The sequence below is a fragment of the Pinus tabuliformis genome, chromosome J (assembly GCF_031772625.1).
Source record: "Pinus tabuliformis cultivar Carrire ecotype Pingquan chromosome J, CPIR1, whole genome shotgun sequence".
NCBI lineage: Eukaryota > Viridiplantae > Streptophyta > Pinopsida > Pinales > Pinaceae > Pinus > Pinus tabuliformis.
The window spans coordinates 403408935-403427817 of NC_142295.1; the positions used below are offsets into that span (position 1 = coordinate 403408935).

The window sequence follows — 18883 nt, forward strand, 5'->3', positions numbered from 1 at the left end:
TGAAGAGCTTAACACTCCATCGAGCGATTGTACCATTGCCTGATTGGTATTGATGAATGATTTTAAAAATGGAGAAGGATTCAACCGTCAGTCTTAAAAGAGATGCACATTCACCTATATTTATTTTAGAGGATGAGGGAATATCTGGAAGCGAAGTGCCAGTTGTTGATGCAAAGGATAATGATTTAGCAGTTTATAGTGAAGCATTGGAAGTTCTAGAGGATATGGCCATGGAGTAGAAACGCCTAGAAGAAGAACGAGATGAGCGAGAAAAGAAGGAAATGTAAAAACAACTGAGCAATGGGAGTTAACAGATGGATCATGTGTTATTTAAAAAACTAGATGAGCTTCTTAGCTAGACTCAACTTTATTCAGAGTTTCTACTTGAGAAGATGGACGACATCACATTTATTCCAAGCGAGAATGGAAATGAAAAATCAAGTGCGTAGAATAAAAGTGGTAGGTGTTGAAAGCGTAAGATAGTGACTAATAATGCAGACTCTTATCAGACGAAGAAAAAGTAAAAAAATGTTATGAATGCTATGGCTAAGAATTGCATAGGAGGCACCCAGTTCAAGCTTCTAATAATTTTAGAGAGGAGGAGAGGAACTAGAAAGAACGGATGGAACATATCCCTCTATTGATCAGGGGAATGTTAAAGTCCTATCAAATTAAGGTTGTAAAGTGGTTGATTTCTCTATGGAAAAATGGGCTCAATAGAATTCTGGTAGATCAAATGGGTATAGGAAAGATGGTGTAGACTATTGGTCTCCTTGCTCATTTAAGACCCTTAATACCCTTAACAAAACCTTAGAGGTTTGAAGCATGAATGAAAAGCCTACGACCTTCTTGAAGTAAATTCTCCAATAAAACAAGACTACGAAAATTTATCTTGAGCCCAAAAGTTGTGATGGAACCATGTTACAGGATGGTTATGAATCACTTTATGTAAAAGAGGAATTTCAAAACCCCTTTGCTGCTGGAAAACACATATAATAGTCCTTCAAATATTCACAGTAGGCTCAGAAAATTCATTTTGAAAATTATAAATGATTTATGTAACTAATGAGGTTTGAAACCCTTTGATTTTAGATGTGAGAAGCCCTTGATGGCTTGCGGGTTTCAAAGAGAAAAACACCATGAAATGATGAGAAAAAATCGATTTTTTTTATTTTTTATTTTTTATTTTTATTTTTTATTTATTATTATTATTATTATTATTATTTTCTATGCCCAAAACCCTTAATGAAAATTCCGCTCCTTGTAAGGCTTGTGGTTATGTGGCTTTCAATGGAGGGAAGAAAGAGCCAAATGAATGTCTCCAAAGAAATAAAGGCACGATGATAGGTTCTAAACCCCAGCTGTGAGGCTCGGTAAGGGCTAAGCCCTCTGTCTTCACTCGGTTTCTTTATTCCAAAGTGATCCAGCCTATAAAAGAAATAACCTTGAAACCTAGACTGTTGGTCTCCTTGCTCATCTCAAGGGGATGGGCATGCATGGGCCCTTTTTAATAGTTGATCCTCTTTCAACTCTCTTGAATTGGGTAAATGAAATCAATAGGTTTTTTCCAAGCATGAATGCTATAATCTATCTTGCCTCCAAAATTGAGTGACAAGAGTTGAGGAAAACCCACATGCCTTACACAGTGTGCCCAACATTCCTTGTCATTTTCGCTTCATATGACGTTGTTTTGAATGAGAGCAAGGCTTTGGTTTGCTATGATTGGAAATATATAGTTGTTAATGAGGGACACCGATTAAACAACTCCAACTGCAATTTGCTGAGGGAATTGAAAACCTTACCTGCTGAAAAAAAGTTTCTTTTGATTATGACGCCCCTACAAAATAATTGGGTGGAACTTTGGTCCTTTCTGAATTTCATTTTGCCTCAAATATTCACATAACATGAAGAGTTTGAATCTTGGTTTGATCTAGCTGGGAAACAAATCAATGGGATGGGGCAGGAAGAAACTGAAGAGAAAATACAAGTTCAAGTAATTTCAAAGCTTCATTTGATCCTTAGACCATTTCTTCTCAGAAGGTTGAAAGAAGAGGTTGAGCAAACCCCGCCCAACAAAAAAGAGATAATTTTATATGCAGATATGACGAACATCAGAAGAAGTTCAAAGATCATTTGGTCAACAGAACACTGAGGTTTATTTTTCAATTTGATCAAACATTTGAATATCCACCAGTGGAGCAGTTGGTTAAGAAATGTGGTAAACTTGGTTTGCTAGACAGGTTATTAACACATTTGAAATCTCAAAAACACAAGAGGTTGATATTTTATCAATGGACTAAAGTTCTTGACTTTATGGAATACTATCTAAGTGTGAGAGGATATGAAGTTTGTCCAATTGATGGAAGTGTTAAGTTGGAGGATAGGAAAAATCAGATAAGGGATTTCAATGACCCAGATATCAACTTTTGTATCTTTTTTCTAAGCACACGTGCTGGTGGTCTTGGAATCAATTTTACTACTGCAGACACTTGTATTATATATGATAGTGATTGGAATCCTCAAATGGATATGCGAGCTATGCATCGATGCCACAGGATTGGAAAAACACGACCTGTACTTATTTATAGGCTTATCACAACCCATTCTATTGAGGGTCGCATGCTTAAAGTAGCGTTTGGTAACTTAAAGTTGGAGCACTTGGTGATTGAGAAAGGAAAATTTTGTCAGGAACAAAATACCAACATGCTAGAGGAATTAGATCTACTTGCTTTGATCCAACAAGAAAAAGATGAAGAGGAGGAACTCATTGAGTGTGAAGTTAGTGAATCAAATCTTATCAGGCTGATGGACCGTTCTGATATGATAAACGATTTAGCTGAACATGCAAGTGCAATGTTGATACTCTTCCTCTCAAGGGACCTAGTTGTGCAAATTCTGATACTCTTCCCCTCAAGGGACCTGGTTGGAAGGTAGCAGTACACAGTGGACAAGGTGGGAGTATGTTGTCTTTCAATTGAAGGCTAGCAAAAATTCTCTTCTGATACTAGTGACTTGAACAATAAATTATAATGGTCGTTTTGTTCTTCTGTTTTGGGAACATGACGTTGAGAAGCGAAGCAAGAGCCGAGTTGAGGAAGAAACCCACCGGAAAGTATTGATGATTGTTCTTAATGTTGATGATCATGACATTCTGTGCCCGTGAAACACCCGATGGACAGACGTTGAAATGGGTTTCGTTGATCGGGCTCGCATGGCTCATCTCCAGATGCAGTATTGTCGTATTGTAGTACTTGGGTTCCTCAACATATCAAAATGAAAGTGTAACAACAATATCCCGACGAAATGGAAGAGAAATGATGGTGTGGTTGTGTTTCAAGGACGAACCACATGGTCAAATACCATTTGATTGAATGAAGAATCAGTGAACAGTGTTTGGACATGAAAATCCATAGAGAAAACACCTTCGGCATAATTATGAACACAACATTTTTATATTAAATAGTATAAAAATTCGTGACTCATAATAACGATATCATTAGCACATTTTTTTGGCAACTAACTTCTATTTCTCATATATAATAGTTCTTCACTCTTTCTTAACGCTTGTAGTACTTGGGTTCCTCAACATATCCAAATGAAAGATTAACAACAATATCTCGACGAAATGGAAGAGCAACGATGGTGTGGTCGTGTTTCAAGGATGAACCATCTGGTCAAATACCGTTAGATTGAACGAGGAATCAGTGAACAGTGTTTGGACATGAAAATACATAGAGAAAACACCTTCGGTGTAATTATGAACACAAAATTTTTATATTAAATAGTATAAAAATTCGTGACTCATAATAACAATATCATTAGCACATTTTTTTGATAACTAACTTTTATTTCTCATATGTAATAGTTCTTCACTCTTAACACTTTCAAGGTTCATAAATTCTATATATTTTAAACATAATTTGGAATTATGAGTGAATTTTTTTATTACCATTAAAATTATAAATGAATCATTCATACATACATACATACATACATACATACATAACACTTTCAAGATTCATAAATTCTATATATTTTAAACATAATTTGGAATTATGAATGAATTTTTTATTACTATTAAAATTAACATACATACATACATACATACATTTTAAAATTTAAATACTTAAAATACAATTTAATATTTTTCAATTACATCCAACTATAATATTTAAAATACAATTTAGTATTTTTCAATTAAATCCAACTATCTTTCAAGGGAACAATATATCACAACCTCTTCATTTATCTCTTCCATATAAAACTCGTTGCATTAAACCATTGTAATTTTTTTGGTAATGTTATTAATTTATAAATTTAAATAATATTTTATTAAATAATGTGAGATTTTTTTGTTTGTGGGATAAGGGATTTTGTTTAGATATACTCTACATACTCTATCCTTATACACACTCTTCCTCTTGAGAAGGGTCTACGAAAACATACATACTCTACCCTCTTGACTACGCGGTCTACGAAAGCATACATACTCTACCCTCTATGGTTTTGAACTTGTGACCTTTTAGGAGGAAACACATGCTCTTAACCATTACTCCCACTCAAGCTTTATAAATACTTGAGAAAGAAAAAGACAATTATATGACAACTTTATACCATAAAAAAATTATAAACGCATTTGCAATTTGTTATATAACATTTTGTTATTTACATGTGTAAATTAATACAATAATATAAATATTATACAATCTATTTATATAATTTAATTTAGATTGTTTTTAGTAATTATATTTAAATTATTAGATAAATATATTTTAATATTTTAATCTAATAATAAATAATACAACATAAATAAATAAATATTTAATATTCTTTTGGAATTAATAGTATAACATTATTGTGCCTAAATATTTAATATTCTTTTGGAATTAATAGTATAATATTATTGTGCCTAGAACTGCTCTAGGGTCCAATATGATAGTGATATTATAAAACATTATGTAATGCATCATGTAATGTAATGTTATCTTGATCGTTCAAATTAAAATAATAAAAATGCTATGTGATAGCATCATGCAATGTTTATTGACTTAAATTAATATAATGAAATAAAAATTATAATATAATTTTATATATCATTTTTGAATTTATATGAAAATTTATTAATTTTGGTTGGGTAATTTAGGTAAATTTGATAAATCAGGTTATTTGTAGTTTTTGAGTTTCATGTTTATAAAAACCCATTGTGTTAATGTACAATATAACTTATTTAAAAAAGAAAATGAATCTAGAAATATAAAGACACAGCCAAAAGACAGAGCGACTCCCTTATAAATAATTAAATTAAAATTCTAAAAATTTAATCTTCGTAATTGTTTTTATAAATATTTTATAAATATTATTATAAAGATATAATGAAGTCAAACTAGGACTTCTAACAAAACAACAAGTTCAACCCACAAACGGAATAGCATTTTCAATTCAAATCTAAGTCTACTTCAAGATAAACATACCTGCTGGAATATATCGAGATGAACGCAAACTCCCAAAAATGTTTATTACTCGCTGTGAGGTCCACCGTCCACGCAATCAATTACAGTCGGACAAGTCACGGGAACTCCACTTAAGAAATGAATGACGAGGTGCACTTGGCAGCTCACTGGAAACAGCAACCCCGTGGGCCAGCTCATCGTGTTCTTCGCAATTCGGAGCGATAATATTTTCTTAATGTTTAATAACGACGTGACATTTAATATTTTAATAATGCACGCATGCACGTAGGCAGAAACCGGCCGGGAATCCCAGGCGGTGAATGAGCTGTTCATTGATTACATAATTGTTATTATTTGAGGGGTAGTTAACTTCAACCGGGACATTGACTACGATGTAATCCGTAACTCGGTATACAGCGTAGGTTGAGTTTGCAGTAAAAGCTGAAACGTAGAAGAAGGGGACCGTTCCTTCCGACACGTATCATCGCATGTGGAATGGCCCCAGGATAGCAGTCTCCCGTAATGAGGGAGGTCGTGATTGTGAAGGGATGGGAAGGAACTTCAAGGAACGCATCTCGAAATTGCCAGTCTTCAACGTAAATATATAATAATGCATGCCAGCGCGGCGCTCCTCTGTCAATCGCTTTCACCATTTCATAACCGCGTCTTTCACTTTGCCCTATTTATATATCGCTGCTCCTTATCTTCTCAGTACACAGCCTCTTCCAGTTTCCAATTTCTTCGTTCATTGTTTTTCTTGCCTCCTAGAGTGGTGTAACGAATTCTGACGCTGTTGCATTGTTTGTTTTTTTTCTTGATTGTCAAGAAAGTTTGCATTTGCTGGCTGTCTGATAGATAGGGAGTGTCGCAAGGTTATTTCATTAGCTTGCCTTCAAATGGCTTGTTCTGTTTCATGGTTTCGACTTACCGCCATTCTGCATATGGCGGTTTGTATGGCGATGTTATTTGCATTTTCTGCTGCTTCTTCTGGACAGTCGAGGAAACTTGCTGCTTTGGTGGCAGACCCGGCTGTTGTTTTGACTTACCATGATGGTCCTCTGCTCTCTACCAGTGGGATGATCACTGTCCATTTGATCTTCTATGGGCAATTCACCCCTGTTCAACGATCCATTGTGGCAGATTTCCTGCAGTCTCTTGGGGAAAAGACGTTAGAGGGGAAAGCAAATCAGCCCTCCGCGTCCACCTGGTGGAAGACCACCGAGAAGTATGAGGGCGCAGCCAAAAACAAGGCGGCTCCCTCCAGTGTTATAATGCTTGGAAAGCAGAAGGTGGATTCAGATTATTCCCTTGGCAAGTCACTCAAGAGGACTGACATTGCTGCTCTGGTTGAAGCGGCCGTCAAGTCGGGAGCTTTACCTCTGCCTCTGCCGGAAAATAATGATGGAAGTGCCAATGCTGTGTATTTGGTGCTTACATCTGAGGATGTTACAGTGGAAGGGTTCTGCATGAGTTCCTGTGGATTCCATGCCAGTCTCAATCTATTATCGGACCAGAAATCAACTAGAAGCCGAATAATGGGGAATGAGGAGAAGCATCAACAGCTTCTTCCATACGCATGGGTGGGGAATTCTGCGAGTCAGTGCCCTGGACAGTGCGCGTGGCCCTTCCATCAGCCCATGTACGGACCCCAGACTCCTCCCCTGGTGGCACCAAACGGAGACGTGGGCATCGATGGCATGATCATCAACATTGCCACTGTTGTGGCAGGAGCAACCACTAATCCATTCGACACAGGCTACTTCCAAGGGGATGCTGCCGCACCTTTAGAGGCCGTGTCTGCCTGCGCGGGAATTTACGGAAAGGGGTCATATCCGGGGTTCCCAGGGGAGCTTCAGGTAGATAAAACGACGGGGGCAAGCTACAATGCCAATGGAGTTAATGGGAGGGAGTTTCTGCTGCCAGCTATGTGGGATCCGGCTACCCAGTCATGCAAGACATTGATATAATCATTTTTGTAGTTGTCGCAGTCCTAAACCTGCCTAAAGAAGGCAGGGAGCAGGTAGATTTAGGCGCAGAAGAAGTGGCATCTATTATGCCGCATTTCAACAGATATTCTTTATTCTTTATAGAGATTAATACACATTCTTTGTCTGAAATATCTTGCAAATTTGGCGAAAAGCCTTTTTAAAAAGCCAGTTGTTTCATTTGCTTAGGAAGTTTGAAACATATTGAAATTAATAAACCCAAGAAAAACATATTAGATGTAGTAGTTAGGATTCTCTGCCGAATTTCATTCTGCACCCATGTGACAGCTTCATTTTTTTGACTTTATTTTTCATATTACTGTTATTTTTCATGGCACATCCCTTGTATTTTCGCTTATATGTTTTGGACGGCGTTTCTACATTTGGGCTGACATGGGATGAGCAAGGCGTGTTCTTAATAATTATCAATCAATTTAAAATTGCCATCGTTACACTGCAACGCTACCTACCATTCACACATACATTATGACACCGTTTGTAGTCTTCATCTTCAAGTTGCTTAACAAAGATACGGCTTATAGCTGTGAAACCTGGTCTTTGTATTTTTGAATGCATATCAACTGTTGTCTCTCTCATTGTTCGTTCCCGGAATTTTTGAAACATGAATGCCCAAGCAACGCACAACCGCCTGTCCCTGCGTCGGACTCGATGAATCTTCAATTGTCTAAATCAGAGTACAAAGTTGTATGCTTTGCCGTTACACCTTTTGCAGCACCCAGTTTTGTGGCCTCACACGTCGCGCCAAAACATTATGCTCACACGTCACTAGCTTAGGGTTGCGATGAAAAGAGGAATGGGTAGACAAGGCCAAAACATTATGCTGACAGATGTCATTATTAATATTGGTCACTATTAAGGAATAGTGGGAAGCATATTTTGTTGTTTGGTTGATTTTGATGTTGTTTTTAGAGATAAGTAAGTTTTTTATATTGTTTTTAGAGATAAGTTATGGTACAAAATGAAAGAATTAGGGGGGGATATAGGGTACCTGTTCATAAGTTTTATGAGCTTTAGAGCCAAAATTTGAACAAAGGAAGGTATGTTGTTCAAAAGGAAGGTATGTTGGACTGCTTTGGCAGTGATATAGTAGTTAAACATGGATGTCTTTTTTCTCCCACGATGTTGGTTTATATATTGATAAATTTGAAGAGTGGATAAGCAATACTGAAAGAGAAGATGACATCCGTTGTTTATTCATATATTGATAAATTTGAAGAGTGGATAAGCAATACCTAAAGAGAAAACATCCAATTGGCATGATATGTGGTTAAACTATTTTTAGATGCGGATGACCTTATTCTTAGTGCACTAGGTTTTAGAGCTCTGAGACTCTTTTGTCAAGATGTGGGAATGCAAACAACAGGTCACTTTTCTCTTTGAGGGCAACCACTTGGAGGTTGTAGATGAGTACAAGTACTTAGGAGTTGATTTCCACTATAGGTTTCGCTGGAAGACACGTAGATCAAAGAGAATCTAAGGAGGGTAGAAAGCTTCGTACCTTTTTGAGAGCAGGTGTAGACAAGTAGAACTATGAGATTGGAAGACTAAAAAACCCGTCTTCAGTCCCATATGATATCCTAATAGGTGAGGCTGACATGTTTCCAATTGAGGCTTGAGCCATCATTCATTTGCTAAGTTACCTAAAGACGGTTGAAAACATGGATAAGCACAAATGACCCAAATTGGTTGTTGAAGAAGAGCTAAATCGTTGCAAAAAGACATGGATGAAGCAAAATTGAAAGTGGTTGGGCAAATGGGACATAAATATGCATGATTGTCTTCAGGCTAAAGAGGAGATAAAAAAAGGGTGTTAAAATTTTTAGAACTGCCATGTGGACCAAACAGGTAGGCAAAAAAACATATTATGTCAAAGAATTTAAACCAACCGGTAAACATGATGATAAAGAGTATTTGAGTAGGGAAAAGCTAAAATTTTAATTGCACAACTGAAGACTAACTCTCGTTATCTAAAATGTGAAACTGGAAAATGAGCAGTCTCTAAAGAAAAATGAGAAAAAAAAAACTTGCATCTTCTGCAATAGGAAAATAGTAAAAACATAATAACATTTTATCAAAAAATGTGCAGAAGCTATTCGTGGTTAGTTTGATAACAATCTAAAGTTAAACGGTGTGAGTGAGTGTAAAAAGGTTATGAAATACTATACCCATACGTCACGTAGGCCATTCCATTGGGAACCAAAATCGAAGTGTAAAAAGGTTATGAAATACTATCCCCGTAGGTCGTATGATGAAAATAATGAAAGCTGTCATGGAGTTGTAGGTTCTTTAGTAAATTTTAATTCCTGCAACTTTGGGCGGTATAGAAGTAGCTTGCATTGGTTAGAAGGATGGAAGGATTTGAGTAATCCACACCTACTACAAATCGATAAAAGGATTTGACCAATTTACTACACCTTTACCAATCCACACTTACCCAACCCACGCTTTATTCACCAAACCATAGCTATGGCAAATATTTGACCAATCTGCACCTTAATCTAAAGGATTTGAAGAATTTATGCCATTTTGACCTCTCTATCTAAAAATCGACACTTGTTACAAGGATTTGAATAATACTAAGAGTATTATAATCAGAAATCCACACTTATTAGAAAGATTTGACTAATTAAAATATATGAAATCCACACTTGTTAGTTCACGTCGTTGGCCAAAAAATTCTCTCATGTGATTTCTACCGAAAAATTTTGTTTAATTAAAATATAATTTAATTTGGCCAATCTATACTCAATAATTAGAATATAATTTAATTGCATAAAAATCATTTTTGTATAATGTTTGATATTTATTTTTATTTATCATTTAATATCATATATTATGTGTGTATTTTTTTTATTATAAACATAAAAGTAATCTTTTATTACTAGTGGTGAAAAATTTCCTGCCTTAACTTAACTATAAAATATAGTTCAACGAAATGATATTATAGTTGTATATGCTTTATATTACTTTGAAAAAATCAAATATATTTAATAGTGTTAATTTTTATTATCAAACTAGTCAATAATTTGATGTAATTTTGTATAGTTGCTATTTATGTAATTTTGAAGATTTTACAAATCAAGCTAAATAATTTTTGAAAAGTTCTTAAATAGCTTGGTTAACCTATTAACTATATTGTATTTTAAAGAGGAACCATTTATCTCAACTTTCAACATGATGATTTAGAGTGAAGGTGTTGACGGTGTTGGACCTGCCAACATGTCAGGGGATCTCCTCGATAAGAAGTCCCAACTAGACCTCAGACCGTTTGGAGTAGGAGACTGTTGACGGTGCTGGACCCGCCAACATGTCAGGGGATCTCCCTGGTAAGAAGTCCCAATTATACCTTAGACCGTTTGGTGTAGGATTCCCAACGGTGGGTCATATGGTATCGCCTTGACCGCGGTTTCACACAGAGGCAAGTAAGATGTCCCTGTTGGTAGCAAAGGTGTGACATATGCAGTAAGTCAAGGAAGGTGAGTGCGCCCTTTGGAAATCTGTGATAGCATAGAGTTAAGAAGGGAACACACGAGCAAACATGCATCACAACGTGGAAGGAAAGTAAGCTAGCAATCCAAAGTGATGGTTAAACCAACAACATGTTTCAGTAAGATTCATACATACATATACAAAAAATAGCTACACATGCATGCGTAAGCAAACAAATACATATATCATTTAGAGTAAACAAGATAGCTGAAACACAATATGACATATGCATGAAATGTGTTGGATCTATTATATTAAGAAGCATAAGTTCCAGTCATACAATACAACCATGACCAACCACTAGTTCCGACAACGGAACATTACAGTCACTACCGCCTGCTCCTCCAAAGAGATATACTAGCTCGGCACAGGGAGAAGCGAAGGCTTGTTACAATATTGTCTAAGCTTTCTCTAAGATACTCCTATTGGAAGCTTGGTTGACCAAAAACCTCTACAATGAGTTATGAGGGACTATTTATAGCAAAGGGTGGGGTGGCCCTTGACATTCCCCTTTGTGATTATTCACCTACGCTCATGAATCTTCAACTACTCTATGACTGTTACAATCAACTATTGACACTTGAACTTATACTTGACAAGATGTTACATACAATCTGCACATGTACCCATGTGAGACAAAATAGGCTTGAGCAAGCCATGCAAGACATCACTAACACTCAGACCGTTGTGGTAAGACCAACTCTTCGACATCCTTGCGATGATCGATGGTGGCGAACTAATGCCAATCTTGGTCGTCCGTGCCTCAATGGTGACATCCTGCTGAAAGCAAACCCTTGCCTCCATTGCATCCAGGTACACTGATATGACCCCTCTGTTCAACTCGTTTGATAGCATGCACATGATCATCTTGAGTGTGGCTATACCAGCAACATATTGATGCATATTGTTTGTGCTGATCTCCAAGTGTGTGTTGGTGACCATGCGCATAAACTTGTCGAAGTACATGTTCAGATCCAATCGGACTTGCTTCTTGTCTTCGCCTCGGTGAGTGTTCCAAATGGGTGGGATCACATGCGTACGCACAATGACATGCATGCTGCTGAAGTCCCTTGTATGCGATGAACAACACTACTCACCTTGTCTGCTCCGTACCAGCGATTGGGATGGATCTATAACTTGTGTGGGCACAGTTCCATCCGTCTGTGCATGCTGCGCCCTCCACTGCATCTGTTCCTGTTGCAACTCATTCTCTCGTTTATGTAACTCATGTTCTTCCTTGAGTCGCTGCTTCAGCACATGTAACTCCTTCTCTGTTCCTTTCTCTGTTTTAATCATGTCATCATTATCATCATTATCATCAATATTTTTTATAAAATCAACGTAGATTCATCTTAACTCTGGATATATCAAGTGCCGAGAGGTATCAAATTTCTCGAGGTGCAAACATGTCCTTAAGTTTTGCACTCAAAAAAGAGGTTTAAATATTGAACTTGAGGAAAGGTTTATACCTCGAGAGATTTTATCTTTCTTGGTGCTTGATAGATCTAGAGTTAAGATGGATATACGCTACTTTACATAATAGATAATTATACAAAAATAAAGCATAATTTTTTTAGACACAAGGAATAGAAATACATGAGTCAAAATCATTAAAATGGGATTCCCTAACATTTTTAGAAAAGTTTGCTTATAAAACATACAAAAATAAAGCCTAACTTTTTAGACATAAGGTCCATTCACAAAAGCTTTAAAGGAATAAATTAATACACTTTCATAAAAACACTCTCATGCTAGAGGACAATAATAAATAGAGATATTTTTAGTCTACTAATTTTCTTTTACTTATGTGCAAACAATTCACAAACAATTTAAAATATAATTTAAAAAGAAAAATAAAAATAAAGAGAAAATTGTAACACCCTCCTCCCACATCTACCCAAGAAACCAACCAAAAGAGGTAAACATGCGACGAGAGGCCACCATGATATGATTTGAACTCCTAAGTCATGTTAAGGAAGTGGAATTGGCATAAACACACCGTAAAGACATTCAACATTAGCTTTAGGACCCTTAGGAACCAATCCAACACTTTAGACAACTTGCCCTTGGGTCCCACTGATCTTTTGGACAACTTAAGCCTCAGCCGCTCTCATGCTATAGGCATGACAGCATCTAGAAACCCAAAGTCTCTCTCATAGGCTTGCTTACCAACGTCCAAAGACTAAATTTGTCAGTGCTATGCCAACATCCCAGGGATTTGAGCCACTTTTTCAGCCCCAGAGCCCAGGTCACTGCCCATAATTTCATGTCCCTTTTAGAATAGTAAAATAACATGTAAATGAGCATACTAAATAAAAATTTTGAATGAAACCTTGACTAGACCCCTACTAGCCATGATAGGCATTTCGTCAAACATGTCACGAATATGTAAACTATAGGTGTAAATAACAATTCTAAGCATAGGGGTTTCATACTTAGCTAAGAATTGCTAAGAACCATTTATGCCTCAACACATCAACTTCCATCCCATCCATTAGGTCATAGATACATTGATTATGAAATTACAAGTAAAAGCATGGTGAAAGCCATACATAGCTAATGTCATAAAACACATACATAACCAACATAATAGCAACAAAAATACTCATGAAAGTACAACCATATAGACCACATATAATCCATAAAAATACTCATAGGAATAAAAGGAGAAATAACCTTTCATTAATGATGCAAAATCCAAACCCGGGATGGGACTTCCGTGTTCCACCCGACCATAGAGTGGCTAAGCCAAATCTCTCTTCATCCATTCACCCCCGTGCCATATTTCAAGCATGAATGTGGGATCTCATAGAACACATCAATAAAAACTCATCCAGGGCTTCTAGAGGCCATCCACCTAAACCCATCAAGCAGTGATTCCACCACCCGGTCAGACATCACCAAAACCATCATCAGATTGGTCTCCATCCAAGCCTTCGAGGACTAGTAACTCAACCTAAGTTGTTACAGGGCTTCTAGAGCATTTGTCCAACCAGGGCTTCCAGGACTAGTAACTCAACCCAAGCTAAGGAAACATGAGAACCAACCAAAAACAAACAATGAAAGTAAATCCACAATCACCATGGCTATCCAAGAAATGGAAAGGCTAGGCAATCCACTGTCAATCCCGACCATCCTCCATGCTAATGAAAGATCACAACCAAAAATCCACATGCATATGCCATATAGGCAAAAATAGTGAAGGAAACATACATGCAACTCAGTACCTGCAAGAAAATATAATGTAGATGTTGAACCCGATCCCCTCTTGCACTTTCCTTCTCTTCCTTTTCCTTCTTGCTCCAAGAATCCAAGTATGCCACACCCACCAAGAGTGCTCCCAGAAAACTCTAAGTTTCCAAGAGTATAAGAGGGAGAGAGAATAATGAGAGAGCTCTAAAACTAAACTAAAAAAGGTTACCAACTGATCCTCAGAAGCCTTTTTATGAACGAGGCCTCTATTTTCTTCATTTTCCATTATTTTCCTTCATTTTCCTCTTCATATGAAACTTGTTACCTTTCACCTCATTTTTCTCCTAATTTCCATTATTTTCATAAATAAATGTGCCAAAAATGCCATTTTTCCTTTCCAAAGGCTTAGCCATTGCCTTTGCCAATTTCCTTAGCCATAAACAATCACAAGTGACCCCCATCACTAGGATTTTTCCCAACATTCAGCTTGGACTAAGTGTCCCTTCATCCGTGGTTATTATTTTTCCTTTATTACTTTTATTACATGGTATTTTCACTAGGGCTATTATAGAACCCTCCCCCTTGGGGGAACATCATCCTTGGTGTTCAACAACACCTAAATCACAAAACTGTTGTAAGAAAAATATATTTCTAATGGAGATTTATAACTTAGTTCGATGCAGTATTTATAATGATCAACCTGCTGAGAAGCAAACCAACATGAAATTTAACAACATAACATCATAATGACATGAAACCCATACCACTTGTTGGAGATTTATAACATAGCTCATGGTGGTATTTACATCCGAAAGAAATTGGTTGGTCTTCGCCGGGAAGTAAGTGCACCTCCCTTCCTCTAGTGTAGTTATTGAAATGCTAAGTTAGGTTGCTAGTTAGCGCTCCGTGGGAACATCTATCGATTCCGCTATCGGGAAAGTCAGTCCGGGTGAGCTCTATGTGGATCCGGCTCCTCATCGCTGCATATACGTAAGTGAGGTAGGACCCGTTCGTTCGGAAGCGGTATAGGGTCGAGGGTAAAGGTATATGTTTCTGTCGAGATACATATTGACATGTAATAAACATCACCAAAACATATATCAGAACATACACCAAAGCATATACCAAAATCACACCAAAACACCACGCCAAAACTGCTTTGCCTCAACCGGAAGACAAGGAAGGATACATAGCCTGCATCTGATCCTCCATCTCCCATGTAGATTCATCGGGCCCAAAGTGCTTCCATTGCACCTTAACCTGCTTGATTGCTCAGTTTTGGAGCATGAGCACCTTTTTCTGCAATATACATTGAGGCTCTGACTAGAATTCTCCATCTGGTTCCACCTGCAATACAGACCAGTCAATCACATGATCAACATCTTTAACATACTTCTTAAGTAATGAAATGGAAAAAATCAATGATTTTCACTGTCGGAGGTAGTACAAGTTGATAGGTTACTGACCCAATCCTCTCTATAATACTTAAGAGTCCAAAAAACCGTGGTGCCAGCTTGGCACATGATCCAATCCACAAGGAGCTCTTCTTCGGCTTGACGCGCAAGTAAATCTGTTCCCTAGCCTAGAACTCCTTGAATAACATGTTCCAATATGCATAACTCTTCTGCCTATCCTGTGCCGCCTTTAGAATTTTCTTGATCACCTGCATTTCCTCTTCCATGTCTACCAACATATCTAGTCCAATCAATACCCTGTTAACTGGATCACTCCAACTGATAGGAGTATTGCAACTCCGCCCATATAATGCCTCAAATAAACTCATCCTCAAATAATCCCGATACCTGTTGTTGTACGTGAATTCTACCAGTGGAAGATACTCTTCCCACTTTCACTGCTGATGCATCACATACATCCTCCACATGTCCTCCAATATCTTGTTGACCCTCTCTATTTGTCCATCTGTTTGCAGATGATACACTCTACTGAAAGCAAACTCTGTGCCCAAACCTGCAAACAACTCCTTCCAAAACTCGGAAGTGAACTTTGCATCCCTGTCTGACAACTGTGAACACTTTGCATCTCAGCTGTGAACACTGTGCAATCTGACCACATCTCTGATGAACACATTAGATATATTGCTAGCTGAGAATGTAGACTTCAGCAGAATGAAATGTGCAACCTTTGTCAGCATGTCCATAATAACCATGATGGAATCATGTTGTCTCACTTCCCTCGGCAACCCTCTAATGAAGTCCATGGAAATTACCTTCAATTTCCACTATGGAATTGTAATTGGTTGTAGCAGTGCACTTGGTTGTTTACAATCTGCATTCACATGCTTAGAGTCAAAACATATAGCCACAAATGCTGCTACATCCCTCTTCAGATTCGGCCAATAGTAAAATCTCTTCATTGTTGTCAATGTCTTCTGGTATCCTAGGTGACCCGACTATGGTTTCACGTTAAAATCTCTCAATATCATCTTCTTGGGCTCACTGCTATCTGACACATATATCCTGTCTCGAAACCTAACCAATCCATCTACTGTAAGGCAATAATCCACATCCTGTGCACCTGCACCTGTACCTGTACCTGTACCACCACCTGTACCATCACTTGTACCATCACTTGTACCATCACTTGTATCTATACTTGTACTATCACATGTACCTGTACCTATACTATCACATGTACTTGCACCTATACCATCACGTGTACTTGTACCAGTACTCTGCTCTAACCTGTGCACAATATCCATATATCTGACATCCTGCTAACCTGCCCGTAAGATCCTATCCTGTAGATTTGTCCCATAGGAGCTCATAAATGCTAAGTGATTTACTTGTATCCACCTGCTAAGAGCATCTACCACTCTGTTCTCTTTACCTTTGATATACCTGATCTCAAAATCAAACTCACTGATCGTAGCCAACCACCGAGCCTGCCTACCATTCATATTCGGTTGGTCAAATAGATATCACAAACCACTGTGATCACTCATCAATGTGAACCTCCTACCCAAAAGATAGTGTCTCCACATCTTCAATGCATGTATAATTGTTGCCAACTCAAGATCATGCGTGGGGTAGTTCTATTCGTGCTCATTCAGTTTACGCAACTCATAACATACCACCTATCCATCTTGCATAAGGACTCCACCAAGTCCCTTCTAGCAAGCATCTATTCATACTACAAATTCTTTGTCTGGTTCTGTAATCTTTAACACTGGTGCATGTGTCAGCAACTGCTTGAGCTTCTCAAAACTAGCCTCACACTCCTCTGTACATTCGAATTTCTTACCTTTCCTTTGCAATGATGTGATAGGATAAGCAATTTGTGAGAAGTTCCTGATGAACCTCCTATAGTAGCTTGCCAAACCCATGAAAGATATCACCTCATCCACATTCTTAAGAGCTAACCACTCCATGATGGCCCTTATCTTTTCTGGATCTATTGCAATTCCCTTGGAGACAACATGCCCCAAGTAGTGTACCTTAGTCTGAAAGAAACTACACTTGCTGAGCTTAGCATACAACTGATGTTCTCTGAACAACCTCAACACTGGTGCTAGATTCTCGACATGATCTTCCTCATTTTTTGAATATACCAATATATCATCAATGAAAATAATAACAAACTTATCCAAATACAGACACAACACACTATTCATCAAACACATAACTGTAGCTGGAGCATTAGTTAATCCAAACAGAACTACAACAAACTCATAATTCCCATACTTGGTCTGGAAATCGGTCTTGTAAATGTCTTCCTCTTTGATGCGTACCTGATGGTATCCCGATCTCAAGTCAATCTTAGAAAACACTACTGCTCCCTTCAGCTGATCGAACAAGTCATCAATCCTCGGCAACAGATACATGTTCTTGATGGTTACTTTATTCAACTACCTATTGTCATTGCATAATCTGAGAGTACCATCTTTCTTCTTCAGAAACAACATCAGTGTGCCCCATGGTGATACACTCAGCCTAATGTACCCTTTGTCCAACATTTCCTTCAACTACAACTTTAACTCAACCAACTCAGGTATGCTCATCCTGTAAGGTGCTTTTGATGTTAGAGCTGCCCCTAGCACTAACACAATATAATTGTCTACCTCCCTATGGGGTGGAAACTTTAAAATTTACTCAGGAAATACATCCTTGAATAGTTGCAAAACTGGGTACCTTCTCAACACATCTATATCCTCAACTTCCTTACCCTTATCACTAGAAATGTGCACTACAAATAGCTTACACCCTTTCCCACGACTACACTTTGCTTGCATAGCTATCACCATCCTAACTGATGTAGCTTTATTCTTACCCTGTAAGACTCTTGGTTCTTCATTTTCATCAACACACTCAATGTCTTTGCCATAACAATCTACCTTAGTTCTATGAAGATATAACCAATTCATGCCCAACCACATATTTGATGAACTGAACGATAATACATTCAAATGTGATGCGGTAGGCATACCATTCAAATCAAATGCACAAGCTCTTACCCAATGACGAACTCACTTCTTTGTACCTATAACCAACTACACTAACCAAGATTCTGCATGCAATTCCTTACTCAAACCATACTTATCCACCACGTCAGGACTAACATAGCTATAATTAGATCTAGGGTCAATCAAAATAGAAATAACTTGATCACAAAGCTTATCGTCCATCTCAATGGTAGATTCCCGATGCTCTGCTTGTTTGTTATTTAATGTTGCATAGATATGTGGAACAATATGACCAACATCCCCAATAGTCTATGCCTCCTGCGCAT

General features: G+C 37.6%; 2 pseudogenes; both read left to right on the forward strand.

Moving 5' to 3' along the window:
- The first annotated feature begins 423 nt into the window (after positions 1 to 423).
- Positions 424 to 2978, forward strand: LOC149227503 (chromatin remodeling protein DDM1-like; annotated as a pseudogene).
- A 3046-nt stretch (positions 2979 to 6024) lies between these two features.
- On the forward strand, positions 6025 to 7635 carry LOC149227504 (protein EXORDIUM-like 2 pseudogene; annotated as a pseudogene).
- The last annotated feature ends 11248 nt before the right edge of the window (positions 7636 to 18883 follow it).